Here is a 27762-nt window from a genome sequence, read left to right as displayed (position 1 = left end):
AAATTATAGCCCTAAATGTTTACTTTCAAGGTTAATTTTAAACATGTAACTGTTTAAGCCCCAACCAATGAGGAGGGATGCCGTCCTAAATAGCCAGTGATGTGGTACAAGTGCGTAAAGAATGATGCCACTGAGCTAGGTGACTGATCCAAGAAGTTAGCAAAGGCATAACAAGAGAAACCCAGAGAGAAGGGAAAATCCAGAGAGAAAAGAAGGAAGGGAATAACAAGAGTCAGAAATTAATTTAAAAAAAGATAGTACAGAAGATCAAGAAGGGTAAAGTCTGCCAAAAAGAAAAAATACACCAATTCCTGGGAAGGCTGATTGTGTGCATGCGTGCACACGTGTGTGTATTTGAGGCAGAAAGAGCAAAGGATAAATGGTTACAGCTAAAGATGCAGCAAAAATTAATAAGAAAATACTATGAATACGTTTATGCCAATATATGTGAAAATGAAAAATAATACCTAGTATGTTTTAGGCATACATATGTAGTTGAGGAATCCCAAAATGCAGGGGACGATGGACCTCAGATGCAGGAGTGGTGCCACCTTTGGGGAGGGAAGCAATGGAACTAGAATCAGGAGTGATAAGCCAGTGACTTCAACTGCAAAGAACTGTAGCATACATCTCCTTGTTCACACATACAAACTATTTCATAAGGAATTTAAGAATGAGTGAAAAATGTTATTAGCAACTATACAACAATAAATTAGATTATATAAACTTTTAGAAAAACTATTAAAAGCTCTGGTGCAAGAAGGAAAAGAAAACTTAAAAAAACCAGAGCCCATAAAATTAAAATGGTAATCCTAACTCCTTGTCCTTTATCCAACTCTCCAAAAAATACAGGCCCAGATGGTTTTACATGTATTTCACCAAACTTTCAGGGACCAGCGATACTCTGTATTTTCAAATTGTTTAAGAAAATATAAAAATAAAAGATATTAAAATCACTCCATGATGGTATTCTTAATTCTAAGATCAATAGATAGTATAAGAAAAGGATAGGCCCATTTCATTTATGAATCTAGACATAAAAATCCAAAATAAAACACTGGCCATTAAATCCTTCTGTTTTTAAAACTAGGAAAACAGGTTGAAAGTGGATCTATCTATTGGTCACTGGTGCTTATCTTTGCTGATGAACATGCACATGGTATTCTTAAGGGCCAGAGCTCCAGCCCTAAGGAGCATCTATAAACACACTCATATAAGGAAAACCAATCAGCATGAAACTACAGAGCACATTACCACCCTGAGAACTGGAGTGCTGAATCCTACAGTTTACATTGTAATTAGACAAGAAGCAAATCTATTACACTCCTAGTATAAGAACAATGAAATATGTATGCAAATGTAAGGGAAATTCCAAGCAGTTCTATCATTTCTTAAGAAACAACGTGAGAACTGTACCCTGCTATTAATGTTAAAGTAGAAATTGACTTTAGTACAATAATCTATAGCGTAGATCTAAGGACGCAAGGTTAACATAGCACCATGCAAAGATTTTTGAGCACAATCATGTGGTGTTTATTACCTTAGGAAATATAATTTATGTTATCTGTTAATGTTCGAGAATTTTCATGTTCAGTTATGGAATACATGCTTTGTCAGATGCTTCCCTGAAGGAGAGACTGGCCCTTAGTGAAGATCTAGTTATGTGCTGGGGACCTTGACTGACAGCTAATATGAAAGACAGGTACTACCAAGACTGTTCTTAGCTACTGTGGTGCTTTTTAATATTAGTATTCTAATGCTTTATTTATAGTTACTTTGTTTTGTTGTTTTTAACCTCAGGATGTCTGGACAAGGACCACAGCTTGGTACCTTTTTCAATTTAAAGCCTTTCTTCAACTTTCCCAATGAGTATGCATGCTTAACAGCCTCTAATACTAAATAATGTCAAACAGGGAACTAACTGACAGTCTAATGCTGCATCCACTCCAGCAAATAAGGCCGAAACACCTGGATCCAAATACATTAAAGGGACATGTTGGCATTAAGGAAACATCTTGCCTCCCAAATGAATTTGCATCCAATCTCAAGATATTTATTAGATTTGTAGCAATTGTGTATTTGGGCTTAAGGGAACAATAGTGTTCTTAAATATATAAATATTCTCAATATATTTATATTAAATAAGAAGTTCTAAAATTCTAAAATAACTTTAAATCCCAATAGCAGGGCTCAAAGTCTGCCCTTTTAGTTAATTCGGACAGGTAAATGAGTTTGAATTCTGATCCGTCTGGCAGCATTCTGCCAAAAGTCTGACTTTTTTTCCATATACAGAGCTTTCTTTTATTTTTTTAATAAATTATTTTATTTATTTATCTTTGGCTGTGTTGGGTCTTCGTTGCTGTGTGCGGGCCTTCTCTGGTTGCGTCAAGCAGGGGCTACTCTTCGTTGCGGTGGGCGGGCTTCTCATTGCGGTGGGCGGGCTTCTCATTGCAGTGGCTTCTCTTGTTAGCACAGGTTCTAGGCGCGCAGGCTTCAGTAGTTGTGGCATGCGGGCTCAGTTGTGGCCTGTGGGCTGTAGAGCACAGACTCAGTAGTTGTGGCGCACGGGCTTAGTTGCTCCGCGGCATGTGGGATCTTCCGGGACCAGGGCTCAAACCCGTGTCCGCTGCACTGCCAGGCGGATTCTTAACCACTGCGCCACCAGGGAAGTCCCCAGAGCTTTCTGAAGTTGTAGCCATTTTCTTTTTGAACCAAAAATGCAAACATAAAATAAAATTGCAATGTAATTAAGAAAAAAGAGGCAGTTCTTACCTAACATCTCGAAAGTCATTCATTCTACAAATATTTGCTGAGGGTTTGCTGTGATAAATAGAATGTAGCCAATAAACATTAAACAAGCAGAAAGTTAAAATAGGTGTTAAAAAGTCCATAAAACAAACTCTGTGCACTTCACTTAATTAGATTCTGTTCTCTCGTGTATTACAAACAGTCCAAACAGCTTGATGAATGAAAATGCCAATCGCCGTGCCTCCCCACCCAGTGCCCCGGCTAAGAACTGCCTTGGCTCAGCCTGAGGGATGAGACAGCATATGGAGGCAGAGGTGTTCCATGTGGAAGGACTCTACTCTCCCGCTGCAGCTGATGAGTCCTGAGCAGGGCCACCAATCCTGTGGGAGGTCAGAACCTTAGGAAAAACCCCTGCGACCAGATTCCTTTTCTCATGAATTCAGTCCAGGTCTAGATCAGGTCTCTGCAGCTGAAGCCAAAGCCAAAGGTAGGGATGTAAACTGAGGTCAGTGGCCAGCACGGCCATATGCAGGCCAGAGTTGCAAAGGTGCAAAACCTGAGTGAGCAGAGGAAGCCAGCAGTGGAGAAAGGAGAAAAGAGCAGATGCAAAGGCACCTTGAGGGAGACAAAGTCCCTGAAGTAGCTGAGTTCCAGGCTGCTCTCCACTTCAATGTTCAGTTACTTCCCACTTGGGTTAGCTGAAATGGGACTTTTTTCCTTTCGATTTAATGGCCTGAGTTGTGGATGTTTGAACATATGGTATAAAAGGAGCAAGTCAGACGTAGAGCAGGAAAGAAGGCTGTAGAGGAGGCAAACTGAAGACGGAAACTACAGCAAAGGAATAAGAAACACACGTGAAATGGAAGAACACATAAGTCTAAGGCCATCCAGTGAGGGGCCTCTATGATCTTGGATGCTTGGATGTTAAAAAAAAAAAAAAAAAAGAATCAGTCAGAAGAGAAGCCCCACGTCCCTTCCTGTGGCTTACGCTCAGCCTGCCCTCCCATCACTGTAGGTGGAGAAACCTGGGCCCCTCGCCAGGGCCTACACCTCTACTTGCTAGACCCGCTCTTGGTTGCCCGCTGAAGGACAGACAGCATGTCAATAATCCTCCCTCTCTCTCCCGCACTGATTTTTCCTCTCAGGTAAATCATTCCTATCAGCATATTAACGTGCTGTGATCTCTCCCGTGTGGCCCCATATCCCCGTCCTGCAAACATATGTCATTTCTCCGCTTCTTTCAGAGCAAAGCGACTGCTCTATACTCAGTGTCACCACTTCCACTCTTCTTCTTCTCTCTTAAACCACCCCCTCAAATCACGCTTTTGTCCGCAACACAAGATCAGGAGCTACATCCAAAATGTTGCAAAATCTAGTGGTCTTAGTTCTCTGTAATGCAGTACAAACCACATAGCATCACATATGAGGTAGACCTGAAATAAAAGTGTAATCTGCATTTAATTAAGCTTTTAAATATAGGTATGTAACTTTCAATTTACTGTAAATACAGGGATTGTTAGAATGGGTTATACAACACCATGAGTAAACAGTGAGGTAACTCCCAAGGTGGGGCCACCCCATCACTCCACACAGTGCTTCTGGATACAACTTTCTGCAATGATGAAGAGCTGGGCTGTCCAATCCAGCAGCCACTAGGCACATGTGGCTACTGAGCAGCCACAACACAGTCAGTGTGACCAAGGATATGAATTTTTATTCTAATTTATTTGTACATATAGTGGTCTGGACTGGTCTCTTAAGCCAATAATATAGAGAAAAAGGAGGCTATGAACTCTTCAAGGATAAAGAATTTTAAGTAAGTGACATCACAACCAAATGTAAATACAATTGTATTTCTATATACTAGCAACAAACACTAGAAAACAAAATTAAAACCCATTCTGTTTACCATTAGGTCAATAAACATAAATTGATTAAAACACATTGATCTCTATAGTCAAGATGGTTACAGTTCATAATATGTAGACTACACCTCAATAAAGTTGATAAAAAAAAACTTAGGGATAAATTTAACAAAGGGCAAGTAAGATTTCTATATTAAAAATGAGAAAACACTACTGACAAAAATTAAAGAAGCCGTAAGTTGAGACAGATGTTGATGAATGGAACACTGAATATTGTTAAGATGTCAATTCTCTCGAGACTTATCTATAGAGACAACACAATTGTAATGAAAATATTAACAGGAAAAAGTCTTAGCAGACTTTTTATTAGAAACTGACAAGTTAAATTTAAAATTTATTTGGAAATGCAAAGAATCTAGAAGAGTCAAAACAAACTTGAAAAAGAAGTTGCCTTCAAAATTTACTTTGAAGTTATGGTAAATAAGATTATGTAGTTTTGGCATATAAACAAGTAGTAGACAGAGGAGAGTCCAGAAATATATATAGAGAGAAAAGGGCCCAGATGTAGATGACTAACTGATTTTCAATAAAGGGTGCCAAGGTGATTTAGTAGGGGAAAGAACAGTATTTTCAACATATGGCATTAAAACTACATTTCATTTAGAAAAATAAAACCTCAATGACTACCTCAAACCATACTCAAAAAGTAATTCAAAATGGATCATAAACCTAGACATAAAAGGTGAAGTTATAAAGTTTCATTCATAGGAAAATACCTCTTTGATCCTAAGTCAGGCAAAGATTTCTTACAACACAAAAAGCACCAACTACAAAAGAAAAATTAATTGTAATCTATCAAAATTAAAACCTTTTGCTCTTCATAAGATATCACTAAGAAAACAAAAAGGCAAGCACAGCCTAGAAGAAAATATTCATGATAATTTTTCATGGTAACTTTACCTGACAGAAGACCTGTATCTGGAATGAATATCTGTATCACCGGCAACCAACAATAAAACATCAAACAATAAAGATGAAAGATTTGAACAGAAACTTCATGAAGGAAGATATACAAATGATCAATAAGCACATGAAAATGTGCTCAGAATCATTAGTCATCTGGGAATGCAAATTAAAATCACAATGAAAATAATATTTCCCACCTTTAGAATGGCTAGAGACTAACCACACCAAGTGTTGGTGCATATACAGAACCACTAGAACTCTCATACCTTGTTAGTAGGAGTGTAAAATGATACAACCATTTTGGAAAACTGTTCAGCAATTTCTCATAAAACTTAATATACAGCCACCCAATCCTATGTCTCAGTATTTGCCTGTGAGAAATGAAAACAGATGCCCACAAAGAGACTCATACAAGAATGTTCATAGTTGTTTTATTCATAGGAGCCCCCAAGTGGGGAAGCCCAAATGGCTGTCAGCAGGTGGCTGGATAAGGAACTGTGGTATCGTCATACAATGGACACTGTGCTACAGTAAGAATGAATGAAGGATACAGGCAGCAACGGGAGCCAACATCAGAAACAACAAGTTGAGCAAAAGACGTCAAACACAAAAGAATTCAGACTTTATGATCCCATTTATATAAAGTCCTAGAACAATCAAAATGAATTTATGGTGATAAAAATCAAGAGAAGCTGCCTCTGGGAAGAAAAGGGGATTTACTGGAAAGAAACATGATGAAACTTCCTAGGGTGATGGAACTGGTCCTATATCTTGACCGGAGTGTTGATTATGTGAGTGTATACATTTGTGAACTCATCGAATTGTACCCTTAAAATTTACATATTTTATTATGTGTAAATTACATAAAAGCTTCAGAAGGGTTTTTTGAAGAGGGGGTGGGTAGAAATAAGCTGATTCTAAATTTTATATGGAAATGCAAAGGAGCCAAGAATATCCAAGGGAGTCTAGAAAAAGAACAAAGATTGAGAAGTTCCACTGCCAGAAATTAAGCTCTATTATAAAGCTACAATAAAGACAGAATGGGATTGGTGCAAGGTTAGAAAAACAGATGAATCAAACACAACAGAAAGTCTAGAAACACACACACACCTGATTTATGACAAAGATGACACTACAGTACAGTGGAGAAAGAATAAATTTCAATAAATGGAGCTGGTTCGATTGGATATACATATTTTTAAAAATCAGTCTTGACCTCCACACACCATACACAAAAATCAAGTTTTGGTGGACTATACAAAACTAAAAGACAGAAAATCTAGGGAAAATATTAAGAATAAAACACAAGACTTTACCTCCATAACCTTAAGGTAGGCAAATGTTTCTTACACAGGATATAAAAAGTTGATAGGGCTTCCCTGGTGGCACAGAGGTTGAGAATCTGCCTGCTAATGCAGGGGACACTGGTTCGAGCCCTGGTCTGGGAAGATTCTCCATGCCGCGCAGCAATTAGGCCCGTGAGCCACAATTACTGAGCCTGCGCATCTGGAGCCTGTGCTCCACAACGAGAGAGGCCGCGACAGTGAGAGGCCCGCGCACCGCGATGAAGAGTGGCCCCCGCTTGCCACACCTAGAGAAAGCCCTCGCACAGAAATGAAGACCCAACACAGCAAAAATAAATTAATTAATTAATAAACTCCTACCCCAAACATCTTCTTAAAAAAAAAAAAAGTACATTGTAACATCACTGGCCTAAGGCCCAGTGATAAAGTTGTCTGAGCCTTGGCTCCCTATCCTACTGGGCCCAGGATTCTCTAGCCTCGCCAGCTTTCTTAAAAAAAAAAAAAAAGTTGATAAACTGGACTATCAACTATAGAACGAATAAATTGATGATGGTGTATCAGACAATGGAAAATTCTATGGCAACCACGTGTAACAGCATGAATATTTCAAATAGAAGGTTGAGCAAAATAAGCCAGACAGAATATATACCATATGTTTCCATTTATATAAAGTTCAAAAACTAGCAAAATGAATTGATGCTGTTAAAAGTTAGGATATTGTTTACTCTGTGGTGGAAGACTGGGACTTGCTTACCTGGATGGGTTCACTTGGTAAAAACCCATCATGCTGTACAAGTACAATCTGTGTTCTCTTCTGTGTGTTATACATCAATACCTATAAAGTTAAAAAACCACCAACCTAATTTTTCTCCCCAGTCTTCTTCCCTCTGAAGTCTTCCACATCTCAGTAGGATGGTAATTCTATCCAGCTGTTCAGGACAATACCAGGGAAGCCATGCTCACCTTCCTCCTTTCTCTCAAGCGCCTCATATAATCCATCGCAAACTTGTTGGCTCTCTCACCTCTGCCACCTGCTGACTGGCCCGTCAGGTCTCCTCCCTGGTCTCTCCTGCTCCCACCCTTCTTCCCTTCAGTTTGATCTCCATATGGCAGCCACAGCAACCATTTTATAACATACATCGGCTCACCTTACGTGTCTGCACCAAAGCCTTCAAAGCCAAAGCTCTTCTAATGCCCATGAAGCCCTCCATGATCTGACCCCACCACTGTGCTCCCTGCTCACTCCAGCCACAGAGGCCTTCTTGTTGCTGCTTGGACGTGCCAAACATGCTCATGCCTCAGGCCTTGACACATGCTGCTCTCTCTGATGTCCACACGGCTTCCTCACTGGCCCCGTTCAGCTTCCTGCTCGCTCACCCCTCAGAGGCAGTCCCTGTATTATTGTATTATTTTATTTGCAATCACGTCTATCCCCATTACTCCAACTTTAGTTTTCTCCACAGTTCTTACTATCAAATGTAATATATTAATAGTCTGTGTAAGATCCATTAAGATAGGTACTTTTTGTTTTGTTCACAACTACGTATACCGCCACCACCTAAATAGCACATATTTTTTTACTGAGTGTTTAATTACTAAATATAATGAAAGAGACAAAAGACCTTCACGTAGAAGGACATAAAGCTTTAAAGACATTAAAAAGAAAGATGGATCATATTCATGGACAGGAAGCCCAAATATCATAAAGAGTCAATTATCCCAAAATTAGTCTGAAAATTAGGTATAAGTTCAATTAAAGTCCTGAGCTTTTCATAACATTTAGCAAGATCATCTCAAAGTTCATACCGCAATGCAAAGGACTCAGAGAAATCCTGATAACGAAAGGGTGTGTGTGTGTGCAGCCAAGGGAGGATTGTTCTAGATGTAGTGAGTCTAACAAGAATCTAGGCCAGAACGCCTGCGGGCAATTCATACCCTCACGCCCCTTCTCCAACTCACAGGGCTGGATGTCCAGGAGCTACATTTCCCTGGGCCCTGCCAGCAGGTTTCTGGTTAGATTCCCAATGAAAGGCACTCATAAAACCTGATGGCAAAAGAGAAGCAGAAGAATATTTTTGCTCCTTTGTAAGGATGGGCAGATGCACAATAAACTTTAGCAGATGTGAGATTTTGCAGCATCTTTCAGGTGTTTTTTTGTAAATCACCAGTACTGGTGACAACTGATTATTTCCAGAGATTTTCTGTAGTTTCTGCACCTTCCTGACTCCCTGAAAGTTAGTGGCGAACCTGAGGTAGCAGTCAGTCACTTCCTGCACCTTCAGTCCTCCAGTCCCGCCACTGTTTCACTAAGCACCCAATTCTCCACACTAAGTCCCGTCTTGCTTGAATACTTAGAGTGGTTTTTCTCCTGAATGGACCCTGGCTGAATGAAAAGTTTTGGTAAATAAGACAGAGTGGTAATGATTAGCACAGAAATAAACATCTAGACTAAAGAAAGAGAAAGCTCAGAATTAGACTCATGCATATATTGAAACTCGGTATTTACAGAAGTGAAACTGCAGATCAGTTTCATGGATAGTTCATAGATCAACAGTAGCTTATAGATCAAAATATGAACTAATCATTAAAGATTGCTTGGACCCATTTCATAAGAAATACCTATTTCAAAAGAAAAAAAACCTGGATCCCTACTACTTACATACACAAAAATCAATTCCAGGTGAATTAAAGCCTTAAATGTGAAAAATAACTTTTTCATAAAAGCTTTATAGAAGAATATTATCATTTCGAAGAAAAGATTTCTTAAAATAAGACACAAAAAACATAAACCATAAGGGAAATTAACTTCTATGCATCAAAAAGCATCTTAAGCTCTCTCCCTCCTCTTTTCCCTCACATTCAGAACAAAATCCTGGGGTGGTTCTGAGCAAGGTAGGTATCCACATAGGAGGAACGTGGTGGCCTGGGGCGGGGGTGGGGGCGGGGCGGTGGGGGGGATAACAGTCTCATCAGGATGAGGAAGGCAGTACAGGGTGTCAGAGCACAGGCTGGGGGAGGAGATGCCTGCGTGAAGGAGTGGTGGTGACGACAGCCCCGTGTTGGGTGCTGGGGCCTGAGTGGGTGAGGGGAGCATCCACCCAGGTCAGTGGTAGCAGTGGGACTGATCAAATACACAAATATATTAAGGATAATGGGAGTCAGGTTTCTCACTGATGGAGAAGGAGTTACAAATATAGAAAACTAGAATGAACCCTACATGGTGTTGGACTGGAATTGGAGGTACTGGTGTAAACTGTTTACAATTTGTTGATTCATCAATTGATAAATATATAGATATATTCCCTAGCTCCAACTTGGGGGGGCCTGGCAGCAGCAACACCCCAGTAGGAATGAAAATACCAAACACTCAGATTGTGGCTTCTAAATACCATTCTTCATTGAAAGGAACCAGGGCTCTTTGGAAAATGCCTGATTCCAGGGCTGGAACATCTTGTGCATCTGAAAGTTAAAAAGCTCTCAAAAAATGTTTGGGACATGTCAAAAGCACACAGATGACAACTTGAATGGGCTCCCACTGGCCAAGTCAGGTTCAACTTGAATATCAAAATAAATAGTACTAGTAACAATGTATAATCCATTGAATAAAATAGGAAACCAAGAGTCCAAACTGATATAAATAAATGAATAAATTGAAAATTTGATGAGACATGAGATAGTTTCCATCCGTAGAATTTTTTTTTTTTTTTTTAAGATTTTCCACGTCACTCTGCATCATGCTCTCCTCTACCTTCTGGGATATATGACGTACACTTATAAGTGCTGTTTTAATGTCCATGTTTCTTTAATTCCACCACCTGTGCCATTTCTTGTCAGTTTTGAATGCATTTTCTCCTCATTAAGGGTCATATTTTCCTACTTTGCATCCCCTAATTATTGGTTCGATGCTGAAACATTTACATTGTTGGGTGCTGGATTTTTTTGGTGGGGGGGGTGGTATTCCTTTAAAATGTTTTACACTTTGTTCTGGGACATGGTTAAGTTACTTGGAAACAGTTTGATCCTTTGGAGGTTGCTTTTGAGCTTCGTCAGGTTAGGACCAGAGCAGCCTGTAGTCCAAGGCTAATTCAAATTCAGTTCCACCACTGAGGTGATCACCTTCTGAGAACAATCCAATGCCATGTATTATGAGATTCCTCCATCCTGGCTGTTGGGAACATGAACTCCAGTAGTCCTCCCTTATCTGAGGGGGATACATTCCAAGACCAGCAGTGGATGCCTGAAACCAAGGAAAGTACCGTACCCTATATACACTATGTTTTTTCCTAGGTCTCCTGTCAATAATTTCTTCAAAGGTCAATAGGGCCATTACTAAGTAAAACAGGGGTTACCTGAACACAAGCACTGCAATACTGCGATAGTCGATCTAATAACCAAGAGGGCTACTAAGTGACTAATAGGCAGGTAGCATATACAGTGTGGATATGCCAAAGGGATGATTCACGTCCTGGGCAGGATGGAGTGAGATTCATTACGCTACTCAGAAGAGCAAGGCAATTTAAAACTTATTATTTCTAGAATTTCCACTTCATATTTTCAGACTACAGTTGACTGTGGGTAAATGAAACCACAGAAAGCAAATCTGCGGATAAGGGGGGACTACTGTATTCCCAACCCTGTGAGCTCCACAAACTGTCCTTTCTGTTCATTATGGTGGTTCTATCCCCAGCCTCACAGAGGTGCTGAAGACTCGGGGAGAATCCTTTGCAGATCTCCAGAGCTCTCTCCCTGCTGACCTCTGCTCTCTGATACTCTGTCCTGTAAATTCCAGCCATGTCGACCTCTCCAAATCCTCAGCCTCACTCACTGAGACCTTTGAGCTTATAGTTCCCCTTCCCTGTGATAAGGCCTGGAAACTCTCTCCGGGCACCAAGCTGAGGCAGTCATGGGGCTCACCTCATCTGAGAGATCAACATCCACATGGCCTAGGATCCAATGTCAAGAAACCACTGTTTCCCATATTCTGTCAGATTTTTTGTTATTAAGCTGTAGTGGTAAGTCTGGATGCTGTTATTTCATCATGGCTTGAGGTGGATGTGGAGAACAGAATGTTTTATATTGTTTCAAAACACTTTTCCATAAAATATTTACCAATTACAAAGAGAAAGAATGACTTTACATAAAGAAGCTTAGCAGACATCATTTTAATGGAGTGAACAAAATAAACATCATCAGAAATGGGACAATTTGGAATCATGTGCCATTTTATAAAGGTCCTCATTGGATGTAGAGCATTACTTCTGTGATACTCCTGCCGAAGATGTACAGCCTGAATCTAATCATGAGGAAACATCAGAGAAACTCAAACTGAAAGACATTCTACAACTGGCTTGTGAACTGCATAAACATTTTAGAAAGTAACTTGATAACTATGAAAGGTATTTCTACTCTATGACTCAGCAATTGAACTCCTAAATACCTATTCCAGAGAAACTCATACATGTGTACAAGAATAGACCTATTGGAAGGTCCATCATGGTGTTATTATAGTAAAATGTTAAAAGCAACTTAAATACCCACCAAGAAGAAAATGGTGAAGTAGAGCAATGAAAAAGAATGAACTAGGACTTCCCTGATGGCGCAGTGGTTAAGAATCCGCCTGCCAATGCAGGGGACACAGGTTTGAGCCCTGGTCCGGGAAGATCCGACACGCTGCGGGGCAACAAGCCCGTGCGCCACAACTACTGAGCCTGCACTCTAGAGCCTGCAACCCACAACTACTGAGCCCGTGTGCCACAACTATTGAAGCCCACGCGCCTAGAGCCCGTGCTCTCCAACAAGAGAAGCCACCTCAAGGAGCCTGCACAACGCAATGAAGAGTAGCCCCCACTCTCCACAACTACAGAAAAGCCCGCACAGCAACGGAGACCCAACACAGCCAAAAATAAATAAATAAATTATATATATATATATATATATATATATATATATATATATATATATATAAAGAAGGAACTAGGGCTACACACACCAACACAGATAAAACCCATCAACAATAATGAGTAAAGTTAATCTATTACAGATATGCATGGGAATTATAACGGAGACAATATAATCTGGGAGGAATATACCAGCAGTTTCAATTTTATTTATAATGTTTTATTTCCTAGGATAGATGGTAGATACATGGGTTTCCATTGTTATTCTATTTACCATTATTTAAGCCTGAAACTTTTATATTAAAAAATTTACTAATTTAAGTTGAAAATTTTTCATCCAAAGTGGTTAAAATAAAAACCAAAATGTGTTTTATTTTAGCATACCACCAGTTTTCTGAAAAACGTACTCATAAAGAAGTTTGATATCAGATGATAATTTCCTGATAATTTAGCTGATTCTGACAGTGTAGCAAGATCATCAACTTCATCTAGAACCTGACCAAGTTGATAATTAGTCCAGATTTGAGTAACTGATAAAGCTCTAATACATCTTGAAAGACTGGGTGGGAAGGCCATCCAGAACTGACTAGTAAGACAGCTGTATATATCCAACTTCATTAAAAAAATTAGCCTACCAACCAAGAATTGTATTTTTACTCAGGAGTCATGCACACACATCAGATGAGTATAAAAGATAAGAGAACATTTTGGCATCTAACGTTTTCTATCCGAGGTTACAGGGTAGAGCTGTTTTTTTCCTAGTCTTAGGGTAAAAACAACTGCTGGAGAAGTGAAAAATTCCTTTAGGCTGGATATGGAGGCCAAAGAATGGTTACTTTGATTTTTTTTTTTTTAATCAGTAAAAGTGGTTCTGTGTACAGGATTTTAAAGATGCCAGTGACTTCACAACTGACTGAGTAGATGTCAGATTGCTTTCTGAGATTATCCCAATTCCCAGCTCTCCGTCCCCTATTCTTACCCAGATCCTGACATATACAGAATTGTGTATGTGACTTTTCAAACTTTTAGAATTCACAGAAGGATGCTGAGGTTTCTACAGAAGGATGTTTTTGATACATCTTCCTGGCCACAAAAGAGCATCTGGCATTTAGCATATTCTTTTTGAAGAATAAGTTGCAAACAATGACATTTTTCTTTGAAAATCTGTAATCAAAGAATTCTTTTGAAAGAAAACCCACATGCAATATAATCTGCATAATGTTTTCCATAAATCATGAAGAACCTGTTTTTATGTGTATCAGTTTATATTTTCTTATTACAACAATGTGTTAAGAAATACATACATATTCTTCAACTTCCAAAAAGGTTTTGAGAAGCTCTAAATAAAAGCACAGAATCCATAAAAGCAAAAATAAGAGTCAAGTAATGAGGAGGGCCGAGGAAGAAAATAAGTGAATTACACACACACGAGGATTTTGTTGTCTGTGATCATTCACACAGCCTCCTCCCGTCTCCTCCAAGTAGGGATGGTACAGAGCAGCAAGCATGGCAGGGCACTTCTTTTTTTTTTAATTGAAGTGTAGTTGAGTTACAATGTTGTGTTAATTTCTGTTGTGCAGCAAAGTGATTCAGTTACACACATATATATTTTTTCATATTCTTTTCCATTATGGTTTATCACAGGATATTGACTACGGTTCCCTGTGCTATACAGTAGGACCTTGTTGTTTATCCATTCTCTATATACTAGTTTGCATCTGCTAATCCCAAACTCCCAATCTAACCCTTCCCCACATCCTCTCTCCCTTGGCAAACCACAAGTCTGTTCTCTGTCTGTGAGTCTGTTTCTGTTTCATAGATATGTTCATTTGTGTCGTATTTTAGATTCCACATATAAATGATATCATATAGTATTTGCCTTTCTCTTTCTGACTTACTCGCTTAGTATGATAATCTCTAGGTCCATCCATGTTGCTGCAATGGCACTCTTCTCTTTGAATCTGTTAGCAACAAGTGGCATCCAATCTCTGTGCTCAGAGACTGGGCCTGAGTCCCACACTGTGCTCCTTCTTGAGGCTTCCACCAGCTGCCCAGGCACCTAGGAACAATCAAGTGACTCCTTCCACACAAAGGGCCAAAGCCCTTAATGATGCTGTTGCTTCCTTTCATCTTTTTTTTTTTTTTTGAATGACTAAAAAGGCTTTGAGACGCCTTCCAGAAAATATATCTGGGGAATCCCTGAATCTTTAAGACCACAGATGAGTTACTAAGCCACTGAGAAGGAGTCTCACCACAGCCAAATTCTGCTGGTCCCAGCAGTGCACTAAGCACTGGACATCTTGTCATGAGCTTGAGGATCATAAGGTTACTGAACATTTCCTACTTACTACTTTCTGGATTTTCTGTTCTGGCTTTTTCCTCTCTCCCTTGCTGTGCTCTGAACTCTAGGCAGAGGATTTTATGTTTATTGTAGAATGAACTGATAAAGGGAAATGGTGGAACTGACAGGGCTTTCTGTTAACGTGACTCATAAACTTTAATGGTTTATTTCCCTGAAAGACATCCAATTACCACAGCTCTAATATCTTGCTAATCTTGTATTAAAAAGTTTTTTTAAAGGGCAAAATGTCAGTGAATAGTATCTCCACTTCTCATTTTCTGAAAATTAAGCTGAACCTTTAAACAATATCATGAAAGTAAACATTTTAATTAATCAGGATTAGAATATGGTTAACAGATAAACATTTCCCAACTTTTATTTTCCAAATAAGCTTAGAATTCCCTTCTCAGAGCATTATATCATAGAATAATTTGCCAACAAGAACATTCAGTATGACTTACAGAAACATCCAGGATATTCTAAATTTCTTAACTTGAGAAGCACTCTAGATTCACTGGTCCAGTTTCCATAGTTCACATGAAGCAGCAAAGTGGCTGCACCATTTTACATTCCCAGCAGCAGTATATAAGGTTTCCAATTTCTCCACATCTTCACCACCACTTGCTATTATCTATCATTTTGATTATGGCCATCCTAGTGGGTATGAAGCGGCACTGTGGTTTTGATTTGCATTTCCCTGATGGCTGATGATGTGGAGCATGTTTTCATATGCTTACTGACATTTGTGTATCCCTTGGAGAAATGTCTATTGGGATCCTTTGCCCATTTTTTATGTGGGTTGTCTTTTTATTACTGAGTTGTAGGAATGCTTTATATATTCTAGATAGAAACCTGTTTTCAAATATAATTTACAAATACAGGTATACCTTGGAGATATTGCAGGTTCATTTCCAGACCATCAAAATAAAGCAAACATTGCAAGAAAGCAAGTCACACAAATGTTTTGGTTTCCCGGGGCATATGAAAGTTATGTTGACTGTAGTCTGTTAAGTGTGCAATAGCATTATGTCTTTAAAAACAATGTTCATACCCTAGTTAAAAAATACTTTATTGCTAAAAAATGCCAACCATCTGAGCCTTCAGTGTGTCATAATCTTTTGGCAACAGTAACATCAAACATCACAGATCGTCATAACAAATATAATGATGAAGAAGTCTGAAATATTTCAAGAATTACAAAATGTGACACAGAGAACTGAAGTGAGCAAATGCTGTTGGCAAAATGGTGCCGACAGACTTGCTTGACAGGGTTGCAACAAACCCTCAATTTAAAAAAATGCAGTACCTGCGAAGCTCAATAAAGCAACGTGCAATGAAATGAGGTCTGCCTGTAGTTTCTCCAATTCTGTAGGTTGCTGTTCACTTTCTTGACAGTGTCTTTGGAAGCACCTGCTGTATTCGTTTTTTCTTTTGTTACCTGTGCTTCTGGTACCATATCTTAAGAAACTGTTGCTTAATCCAAGGTCACAATGATTTTATGCCTATGTTTTCTTCTAAGAGTTTTGTAGTTTTAGCTAATATTTAGGTCTTTAATCCATTTTCAGTTAATTTTTGTACATAATAGGGGGTCCAAATCTATTCTTTTGCATGCTTGTTTTGGCAGTCTTGTCAAAAAAAGTTGACCACATATGTGTGAGTTTATTTCCGGACTCTCAATCATATTCCATTGGTTTATATAGTGGAAAACCTCAGTTTTTTCCTTCCTATGTAGGGAAAAACTCAGTTCTTCCCTACTGTGTTTCTCTCCTGTGAGTCTCCTTTACTATTCACACAGAACACTTCACTTCGGATACTTCTGGTCACCAAAAGTGTGGGTTTTTTTCTCCACAACAAGCAAATCTCCAACACCAGCTGGGTATTCCACAAATTAATTCAGTTCTGACACTGTCTACGCATAGACAGCATCAGATCCCACAGGTAAGGGCTCCAGGCTGCACCGCCCACCCCAACTTCAGACACCAGTCTCAAGCTCAGGTTATCACCTGGGCTTCTGACAGACTACAGATGGGAGGTTCCAACAATTCCCTCCTCAGGTTCGATTAATTCATTAGATTGGCTCACAGAACTCAGGGAAACACTTACTCATGTTTACCAGTTCATTAAACAACATGGTAAACAGTACAGATGATATGGATGAACAGCCAGATGAAGAGATACATAGGGCCAGGTATGAGAGGGTCCTGAGTGGAGGAGCTTCTGTCTCTGTGGAGTTGGGGCGCATCACCCTTCTGGATGGCTGTGTTCCACAACCTGGAAGCTCTCTGAACCCCATACTATTGAGATTTTATGGGAGCTTCCTCACGTAGGTATTAAACCCATTTTTAGCCTTTCTCCCTTCTCAAGAGAATGGTGGATGGAGCTGAAAATTCCAAGCTTCTAATCATGGCTTGGTCTCTCTGGCAACCAGCTCTCATCCAGGAGTGCACCCAGGGTTGCCTCATTAGAACAAAAGACACTCCTATCAACCAAGGGTTTCAGGAGCCCTTTGTCAGGAACTGGGGTTAAAGACCAAATATTAGAACAAAAGATGTTCCTAGGCTCTTATCATAAAGAAAATTACAAGGATTTTAGGAGCTCTGTGCCAGGAACTGGGGGCAGAAACCAATATATATATATATATATATATATATATATATATATATATATACATCTCACAGTCAACATGCTTACCCTTTTGCCAGCAATACACTGCTTGATTACTATAGCTTTGTAGTAAGTTTCGAAATCAGAATACGAGTCTCCTCAAAGCTGTTCTTTTTCAAGATTGTTTTGGCTATTTTGGGTCCCTTGTATTTCCATATGAATTTTGGACTAGTCTGTCAATCTTTGTGTAGAAGCCAGTTGAGATTTTGATAAGGATTGACTGAATTTGTACATCAATTTACATAGTATTGCCATCTCAAAAATACTGAGTCTTCTGACCCATGAACATGGAATGTCTTTCCATATATCTAAGTCTTCCTTAACTTCTATGTTTTGTACTTTCAGAGTGTAAGTGTTATGGGTTGAATTGTGTCCCCTGCAAAGGACGTTGAAATCCTAACCCCCAGTACCTGGAAATATGATCTTATTTGGAAATGGAGATGAGTTAAGATGAGATCATTAGAGTGGACACTAATTCAGTAGGACTGGTGTCTTTATAAAAAAAAGAAAATTTGGACACAGAGACAGACACACACAGGGAGAACCCCATGAGATCAGGGTGCTGCAGCAGAAGCCAGGAAGGCCAAAGGTTACTAGCAAACCATCACAAGTTAGGAGAGTGGCATGGAATACATTCTCTGTCACAGCCCTGAGAAGGAACCAACCCTGCTGAAACCCCGATTTTGGACTTCTAGCCACCAGAACTATAAGACAATAAATTTTGTTTTTTAATCCACCCAGTTTGTGGTACTTTGTTACGCTACTCCTAGCAGGTTAATACAATATAATTTGCAATTTTTGGTTAAATTTATTCCTAGCTGTGGAGCAACTAAGCCTGTGTACCACAACTACTGAGCCTGTACTCTAGAGCCTGTGAGCTACAACTACTGAAGCCCATACGCCACAACTACTGAAGCCTGCGCGCCTAGAGCCTGTGCTGTGCAACAAGAAGCCACTGCAATGAGAAGCCTCCTTGCCGCAACTAGAGAAAGCCCACATGCAGCAACAAAGACCCAACGCAGCCAAAAATAAATAAAATTAAAAAAAATTATTCCTTAGTATTTTACTCTTTTCAATGCTACTATAAATGGAATTATGTTCTTAATTTCATTTCTGGTTTGTTCATTGCAACTGAATAGAAATAAATGATTTCTGAATACTGGTCTTGTATCCTGCAGTCTGTTGAACTTGATTATTAAGTTCTAATAGTTTTTTTTAGTATATTCCTTAGGATTTTCTATATTCAAGACCATGACATCTGCAAATAGAGATGGTTTCCTCCTTGTGTCCAATCTGGATGTCTTTTATTTCCTTCTCTTGCTAACTGTCCTGGCTACAACCTCCAGTACAGTATTGAACAGAAGTGGGGAGAACAGACATTCTTGTCTTGCTCATGATCTTAGGGAGAAATCATTCAGTCTCTCTCTCATTAAGTATGATGCTAGTTTTTCTAAAATGTCCTTTACCACAGAGGAAGTTCCCTTCTACTCCTAGTTGAGTGATTTTTTATCATCAAGTTATGCTGACTTTTGTCAAATGCCTTTTCTGCATCTACTGAAGTGATCGTGTATTATTGTCCTGTATTCTATTATATGGAGTACTATAAGAATTGATTTGGGGATGTTAAAACCAACCTTGCATTCCTGCAATAAATCTCACTTGTTTCTGGTGTTTAATACTTTAAATATATTGCAGGCTTTGGTTTGCTAGCATTTTGTTGAGGATTTTTGCATTTGTATTTGAGATGTTGGTCTATAGTTTTCTTTTTCGGTAATGTATGTCTGTTTTTGGTATTAGGGTAGCAATGGCCTCAATAAGTTGTGAAGTGTTCCTTTCTATTTTTGGGGAAAAGTTTGTGTATTAATTCTTCTCTAAGTGTTTGGTAGAATTCATCAGTAATGTCATGTGAACTGGAGCTTTTCTTTGCTGAAAGATATTTAAGTACTAATTCAATTTCTTAAATATATATATTTTCAGGGGCTTCCCTGGTGGCACAGTGGTTAAGAATCTGCCTGCCAATGCAGGGGACACGGGTTCGAGCCCTGGTCCGGGAAGATCCCACATGCCATGGAGCAACTAAGCCCGTGCGCCACAACTACTGAGCCTGCACTCTAGAGCCTGCAAGCCACAACTACTGAAGCCCGTGCGCCTAGAGCCCGTGCTCCACAACAGAAGCCACTGCAATGAGAAGCCCATGCACCACAATGAAGAGTAGCCTGTTTGCCACAACTAGAGAAAGCCCGCAAGCAGCAACGAAGACCCAACGCAGCCAAAAATAAATAAAATTTTAAAAAATATATATTTTTTCAGAGTTACTATTTCTTCTTAGTTTTGGTAATTTGTGTTTTCCTAAGAATTTGTCTATTTCATCTAAGTTGTCTTTTCTGATATCTAAGTTATCTAATGTCTATTATGAACTTAAAGAAGTTCATAATATTCCAATTCTTTTAATTTATGTGGGCTTATAATCATGTCCCCTTTTCAGTCTCAATTTTGGTAATTTGTATCTTCTTTGTTCTTGGTTAGTATAGCAAAAGACAATATTTAAAATCTTTTCAGAGAACTATTATTTGGTTTCATTGATCTGCTTTTATTTTTTAAAAATATTTATTTTTTGGCTGCATCGGGTGTTAGTTGCAGCACGCAGGATCTTTCATTGTGGCGCACGGGCTCTTCACTTCATTGTGGTGCATGTGCAGACTTCTCTCTAGTTGTGGCGCATGGGCTCCAGAGCACATGGACTCTGTAGTTGAAGCACATGGGCTCTCTGGTTGTGCACACGGGCTTAGTTGCCCCGCGGCATGTGGGATCTTAGTTCCCGGACCAGGGATGGAACTGGCGTCCCCTGCATTGCAAGGCGGATTCTTAACCACTGGACCACCAGGGAAGTCCCTTCTTTTGATTTTGTTTTCTGTTTCACTGACTTCTGTTCTGAATTATTTCCTTCCTTACAGGAGCTTTATTTAATCCTCTGTTCCTAACTTCAGGTGGAAGCTTAGGTTATTACTTTTGGATCTTTCTTTTTTACCAAGGTGTTTAAAGCGCTAACTTTCTAAGCACTATTTTTGCTGCATCCATACATTTTTAATGTTGTATATTCATTTTAACTCAGTTCAAGTAATCTATAATATTCCTTGTTATTTCTTCTTTGACTCATGGATCACTTAAAAGTATATTGAGGGCTTCCCTGGTGGCGCAGTGGTTGAGAATCTGCCTGCCGATGCAGGGGACGCGGGTTCGAGCCCTGGTCTGGGAAGATCCCACATGCCGCGGAGCAACTGGGCCCGTGAGCCACAACTACTGAGCCTGCGTGTCTGGAGCCTGTGCTCCGCAACAAGAGTGGCCACAATAGTGACAGGCCCGCACACCGCGATGAAGAGTGGCCCCCGCTTGCCGCAACTGAAGAAAGCCCTCGCACAGAAACGAAGACCCAACACAGCCAAAAATAAATAAATAAACAATTAATAATTAAAAATGAATATCTGCTAAAAAAAAAGTATATTGATATTCAAGTATTCAGGGATTCCCCAAGTTTCCTTCTACTGTTAATTCTGTTGTGATTGAAAATAATAATTTGTTGTTGATTTCAAATATAATTCTCTTGCACTTAAGTACATAATCTGAGTAATTTCAATCCTGAAAAATTTGTTAATTATCGTGCTCCATATGCACTATATAAGAATGTGTATTCTACCATTGTTGGGTGGAGAGATCTATTTCAGTTAGATCAAGTTAGTTGATAATGCTGCTCAAGTTTTCTGCATCCTTAATGACACTGTCTAGTTTCCCTACCAATTACTAAGAGAAGAGTATTGAACGCTACAACTCTGTTGAATTGTCTTTTTCCTTTGAATTTTATCTGTTTTTGCTTCATATATTTCAGGACTCTGTTGTTAGGTGTATTTATAATTTTTAAATCTTTCTGAATTTTTGGCTCTTCTATCATTGTGAAATGTTACTCTTTTGTTTCTAGTAGTATTTTTAAAAGTCCATTTTGCTTGATATTAATACAACTCCTCCAGCTCTTTTATAGTCGTTTGCATTCTGTATCCTTTTCTATCCTTTTGTATTCAACATATTTGTGTTTTTGAATTTAAAGTCTCTTGTACATAGCATATATTTTGGATCTTGCAGTTTGACAAACCTTGTCTGAGGTTGGAATATTTACTCCAGTCACATTTATTTATTTTTTTTAAAAAAACTTTTGGCCGCGCCGCACAGCAAGTGGGATCTTAGTTCCCCAACCAGGGATCAAACCTGCACCCCCTGCACTGGAAGCGCAGGGTATTAACCACTGGACCACCAGGGAAGTCCCTCCATTCATATTTAATGTAATTATACATGGCTGGATTTACATCTGCCAATCTTCTATTTTTTTTCTATGACTCACCGTTATCATTATTAATGGATTCATAGACCCTACAGTATACATGACCATAATTAACTTTATCAGTTCCCTATTTTATATTTGGATTTCCAATTTTCACTCATAACTAGTGCTGAGAAAACCTAGTGTATCTGTTTCTTTGAAATAAATTTAAGTGAGATTACTAGGTCAAAGGTTTTACATATTTTGTATGTAGATATATGTAACCAAACTGCTATTCAAAGAAGCTGAATTCATTCATACTCTTACATACAACACTTGAGGCTGCTTGGTTCCCCATCTTGTGACCAGATTGAGTTTTGTCCATGTTTTGAATCTTAACCTTTGGCAATCTGATTGCATTTTATTAACTTCCATTTCTTTATTAATATAGCTGCTTTTTTCCTTTAAAATTTTAAATTTTATGATATGCTTACAAGGGTAGACCCAATTCCAAAATTATAAATGTGCATGCCACATTTTCTTGAACTCTGGTTAATAATATACAGTTGACCCTTGAACAACACAGGTTTGAAGTGTGCAGGTGCACTTATATGTGGATTTCTCACAATGATAAATACAGTACTATACAATCCATGGTTGGTTGAATCTGCAGATAAGGAACCAAGGAGGGCAGTTATATGTGGACTTTGGACCACCTGGAGGGTCTGCACCCTTAACCCCCAAGTTGTTCAAGGGTCAACTGTAAGTGTTGAAATATTTAGGTGGAATATGATATCTGAAGTTTACTTTGAAATGAATAAAAAAATTAGATTGATTGAGGGATGAATAGATGGATAGGTATGTGACACAGCAAAAACACTAAAAATCTAAGTGCTGAGTATATAAGTGTTTGCTTTAAAAATCTTCCAACTTTTCTGAATTTTGAAATTTTTCATAATAAAATGGTTGGAAAACCCCCCCATTTGCTTCTGGTACTTTAGTGGTTTCTTCTTTTTTAAAAAATCCAATCTGTTTCTGCCAGATATTCGCACTATTTAAAGTACTGCAGCTCTATTAGTGCATTTTAATATTTACAGAGAAAATCCTTCTCATGTTTCTTCAAAATTTTCCATGCTCTCTTCTTCTAGATGAACTTTAAAATAAACTTATTAAAGTAAAAAACCCTGTTTTATTCTTAAAATAAACTCTTCAACTTCCAAATGATTCTGTTGTCATTTCTGTTGGAATTGCATTAAGTATAAATATTATTTAGGAAAGTGTTACAATACTGTTTTCCCATTCAAGTATGTTTCTCCATCTATTCAAATGTTTTTCATTTTCTTTATTAAAATTTTACAATTTTCTTCAAATAGATCGCTGCATATTTCTTGTTAAACTTATTAATCCTAGATAGTTTATAGTTTGGTTGCTACTGCAAATGAGGTCTTTCTCCCATTATAGTTTCTAAACTGTTAGTTCTGATATACATACAGAAAAAACTACTAAGTTTAAAAAAATCTGCATATATCTGGCTATGTTTCTGTGTTTTTTGAGTTGATTCTTTTGGATTTTCAAAATAACTATAAACTGTTTTAATGGACACAGTTTGATCTAAATAAGTGGTATGATAAGGGATAGAGGAACACAATAGGAATCGGAGATTAAAAGTTGTTATCACAGCATCAAGCCAATACTTAAGGATGTTTATGAAAAGAAACTTTGCTTCATGAGAACACATGCAGGCTAGTCAGAGAAGTAAACAGTTATACTCAAGGAGAGAGACATTGCTAATTGCTAAAAGCAACTTAGTGAATATAATTGTGAATGCTTTTATAGATGCTGTGAGACACTACTATGATACAGTAACAATTTATTATAGCTACTGCTGCTTTATTTAATGTTATTTTGAGTATTTTAATCCTTCAAATGTAAAGACAAAAATTCCAGTATTCAAAGTGTATGGTATGCTATGTGTTGTTTAGGAAGAAAATATATCTAAAAAAATAAGCTTCTGGTTAGTACTGAGTTTTGTTTTGGAGAGCTTTGTTGCTGTTCAACTAGATAGGGTGACTTTAAAGTTCATTTGGAAATATAAAACGTAGAAAAACTCTGAGGGGGGAAAATATATGTATTTCTTAAAAACAAATAAGTGAATAACAGGACAAGCCATACAAAACAGTAAAAGCCTCAAGAAGTGTGGTTCTAGCATGTAACAGGAAGGCCAATGAAGCAAAATAGAAAGAATAGAAATAGACTAACATTTGAAAAGCTAATATGTGGTAAAGGTGACATCTCAAATCACTAGGAGGAAAATAGGTTGTTCAATAAACTGTTAGGATAACTCACTATTTAAAAAAACAAGAACACTATACACCAGAATATATTCCATACGAATCAAATAGTAAAATGTAAAAAATGAAAAACACTAGAAGGAAATATGGCAAAGTTCTTTAATAACTTTAGACTGAGAAAGGCCTTTTTAACTGAACTCAAAATCCACAAACTGACAAAAATAAATGGAAAGATATTCTGTGTTCATGGATTGGAAGAATTAATATTCTTAAATGTCCATACTACCCAAAGCCATCTAGATTCAATCCAATCACTATCAAGATTGCAATGGCATTTTTTAAAGGAGTAGAAAAAGCAATCCTAAAATCTATACGAAACCACAAAAGACCCCAAAGAGCCAAAGCAATCCTGAGAAAGAAGAAAAAAGCAGGAGGCATCACAATTCCTGATTTTAAGCTATGTTCTAAAGCTATAGTAGTCAAAACAGTACAGTACTGACATAAAAACAGACATATAGACCAGTGGAGCAGAATCGAGAGACTAGAAAGAAACCCATGCATATACAGCCAGCTAACGTTCGACAAGGGAGCCAAGAAAATGGAGAAAAGAGTGTCTCTTCACTAAATAGGGCTGGGAAAATGGATATTTACATGTAAAAGAATGAAGCTAAACCCCTATCTGACACCACTCACAAAAATTAATTCAAAATGGATGAAAGATTTAATTAAATGTAAGACCTGGGGCTTCCTTGGTGGTGCAGTGGTTGAGAATCTGCCTGCTAATGCAGGGGACACGGGTTCAAGCCCTGGTCTGGGAGGATCCCACGTGCTGCGGAGCAACTAGGCCCGTGAGCCACAACTACTGAGCCTGCGCGTCTGGAGCCTGTGCTCCGCAACAAGAGAGGCCGCGATAGTGAGAGGCCCGCGCACCGCGATGAAGAGTGGCCCCCGCTTGCCACAACTAGAGAAAGCCCTCGCACAGAAACGAAGACCCAACACAGCAAAAATAAATAAATTAATTAATAAAACAAAGGACTAGTCTTTGCCAAAGAATGATTGAAGTTTAAAAAAAAAGAATATAAATTAGAATTCAGTTAAGGGACAGAATTTCACATGCAGAACTGGTCTGAGACTCAGGAAGTACAAGGCAGCCTTGACCCTTTACCAGTAATACACTTTGGGACACAGAAAATTTACATTAAAAAAAAATGTAAGACCTGAAACCATAAAACTCCTAGAAGAAATCATAGGAAAAAAGCTCCTTGATGTGGGTCTGAGCAACAATATTTTAGATATGACAACTAAAGCACAAGGAACAAAATAAAAAATAAATACGTGGGACTAAAAAGCTTCTGCACAGCAAAAGAAATGATGAACAAAATGAAGACAACCTATGGAATGGGAGAAAATATTTGCAAACCATGTATCTGATAAGCGGTTACTATCCAAAATATATAAAGAATTTATACAACTTAATAACAGAAAAACAAATAATCTGATGTGATTTTTTCTTTTTTTTTTTTGGCAGTACGCAGCCCTCTCACTGCTGTGGCCTCTCCCGTTGCAGAGCACAGGCTCCGGACGCACAGGCTCAGCGGCCACGGCTTATGGGCCCAGCCGCTCCGCAGCATGTGGGATCTTCCCGGACTGGGGCACGAACCCGTGTCCCCTGCATCAGCAGGCGGACTCCCAACCACTGAGTCACCATGGAAGCCCAATCTGATTTTTTAAATGGGCAAATGATTTTTCTTTTTCTGGCCACGCTGCATGGCTTGTGGGATCTTAGTTCCCTGACCAGGGATCGAACCCAGGCCCTGGCAGTTAGTCCTAACCACTGGACCACCAGGGAATTCCCAGGGGCAAAGGACTTGAATAGACATTTTCCCAAAGATGATGTTCAAATGTCCAACAGGTACATGAAAAGGTGCTCAACATCACTAATCATTAGGGAAATACAAGTCAAAACCACAATGAGGTATTACTTCACAGCTGTTAGAATGACTATCATCAAAAAGATGAGAGATAACAAGTCCTGGTGAGAATATAGGAAAAAGGAACCCTTGTGTACTGCTGGTGGGAATGTAAATTGGTGCAGCCACTACGGAAAATAGTATAGAGATTCCTCAAAAAATTAAAACTAGAACTGCCACATGATCCAGCAATTCCACTTCTGGGTATATATCCAAAGGAAATGAAATCACTACGTTGAAGAGATATCTGCACCTCCACGTTCACTGCAGCATTATTTACAATAGCCAAGACATGGAAACAAACTAAGCATCCATCTACAGATGAATGGATAAAGAAAATGTGGTGTAGATATATACAATGGATTATTATTCAGCCATAAAAATAGGGAAATACTGCCATTTATGACAACATGGATGGACCTCAAGGGCATTAAGCTAAGTGAAACAAGTCAGAGAAAGACAAACACTGTATGATCTCACTTATGTATAGAATCTAAAAAACAAACTCCCAAAAACCCAGAACAAAAAAGCCAAACCCATAGAAAAAGAGATCAGATTTGTGGTTACCAGAAGTGAAGGGTAGGGGTAGGGGTAGGGGTACTGGATGAAGGTGGTCAAAAGGTACAAACTTCCAGTTATAAGATAACTAACTACTGGGGATGTAAAGTATTACATGATGATATAATTAACATTGCTGTATGATGTATTTGCAAGTTGCTAAAAGAGAAGATCCTAGAAGTTTTCATTACAAGAAAAAAATTTTTTCTTCTATTTTTGGTATCTATACAAGATGATGGAAGTTAGCTAAACTTACTGTGGTCATCACTTTACAATATATGTAAGTCATTATGCTGTAAAGTTACACAGTACTGTATGTCAATTATAACTGAATAAAACCAAAAGAAAAAATAAATCAAAGCAAACTAGAAATAAATTTAATTACCCAATTTCCCCTCCTTCACAAATAAAAAAAGCATGTGGCCTCAAAAAAAAAAAATCCACAAACTATGAAAGAAATTTAACGTCATAAAAATAAGAAACTTCTATATATGGGGGAAAAAAGCCCACCAAAAGCAGAGTCAAAGCACAACTGACAAAGTGGGGTAAATATCTGTAACTCATATCACAAAAGATTTAATCTCTCTAATGTATAAGATCGGCAACTTAATAGAAAACCAACCAATGGGTAAAACTAAAATACAATAAATCCAAAGACTTGGAAGCAAATTCTGCTGGCATGGCTGAGGGGAAATAGTTATTCTCATACACCAGTGGTAACAGTGAAAATTGGTATGATCCCTACTGATGGCAATTTGTTAATACTCTTCAAAATTAAACATGTACCTTTCATTTTACCTAGCAATTCTAATTCTTGGAATTTATCCTACAAATATATTGCAAACATGT

At 38.4% G+C, this 27762-nt stretch overlaps 1 protein-coding gene across 7 annotated transcripts in view; it reads right to left on the bottom strand.

The window, feature by feature from the left end:
* LOC308626761 (uncharacterized protein) overlaps nucleotides 1–27762 on the bottom strand; it is a 452693-nt gene that overhangs the window by 404441 nt on the left and 20490 nt on the right. For 5 of the 7 annotated variants that reach the window (XR_014017295.1, XR_014017296.1, XR_014017297.1 and 2 more), the window contains exons 2-3: nucleotides 1541–2702; nucleotides 468–551 (exon numbers count right to left, since the gene is read on the bottom strand). The gene's annotated coding sequence lies outside the window, so the exon portion shown is untranslated. Of the gene's footprint in view, nucleotides 1–467; nucleotides 575–1540; nucleotides 2703–27762 lie in introns of all 7 variants that reach the window. The other 2 variants (XM_081252179.1, XM_081252180.1) reach the window with 2 other exon arrangements.

Source organism: Mesoplodon bidens (assembly GCF_964165515.1).
Source record: "Mesoplodon bidens genome assembly, chromosome: 13".
Classification (NCBI taxonomy): domain Eukaryota; kingdom Metazoa; phylum Chordata; class Mammalia; order Artiodactyla; family Ziphiidae; genus Mesoplodon; species Mesoplodon bidens.
This window is presented reverse-complemented; position numbering and strand designations above follow the sequence as displayed.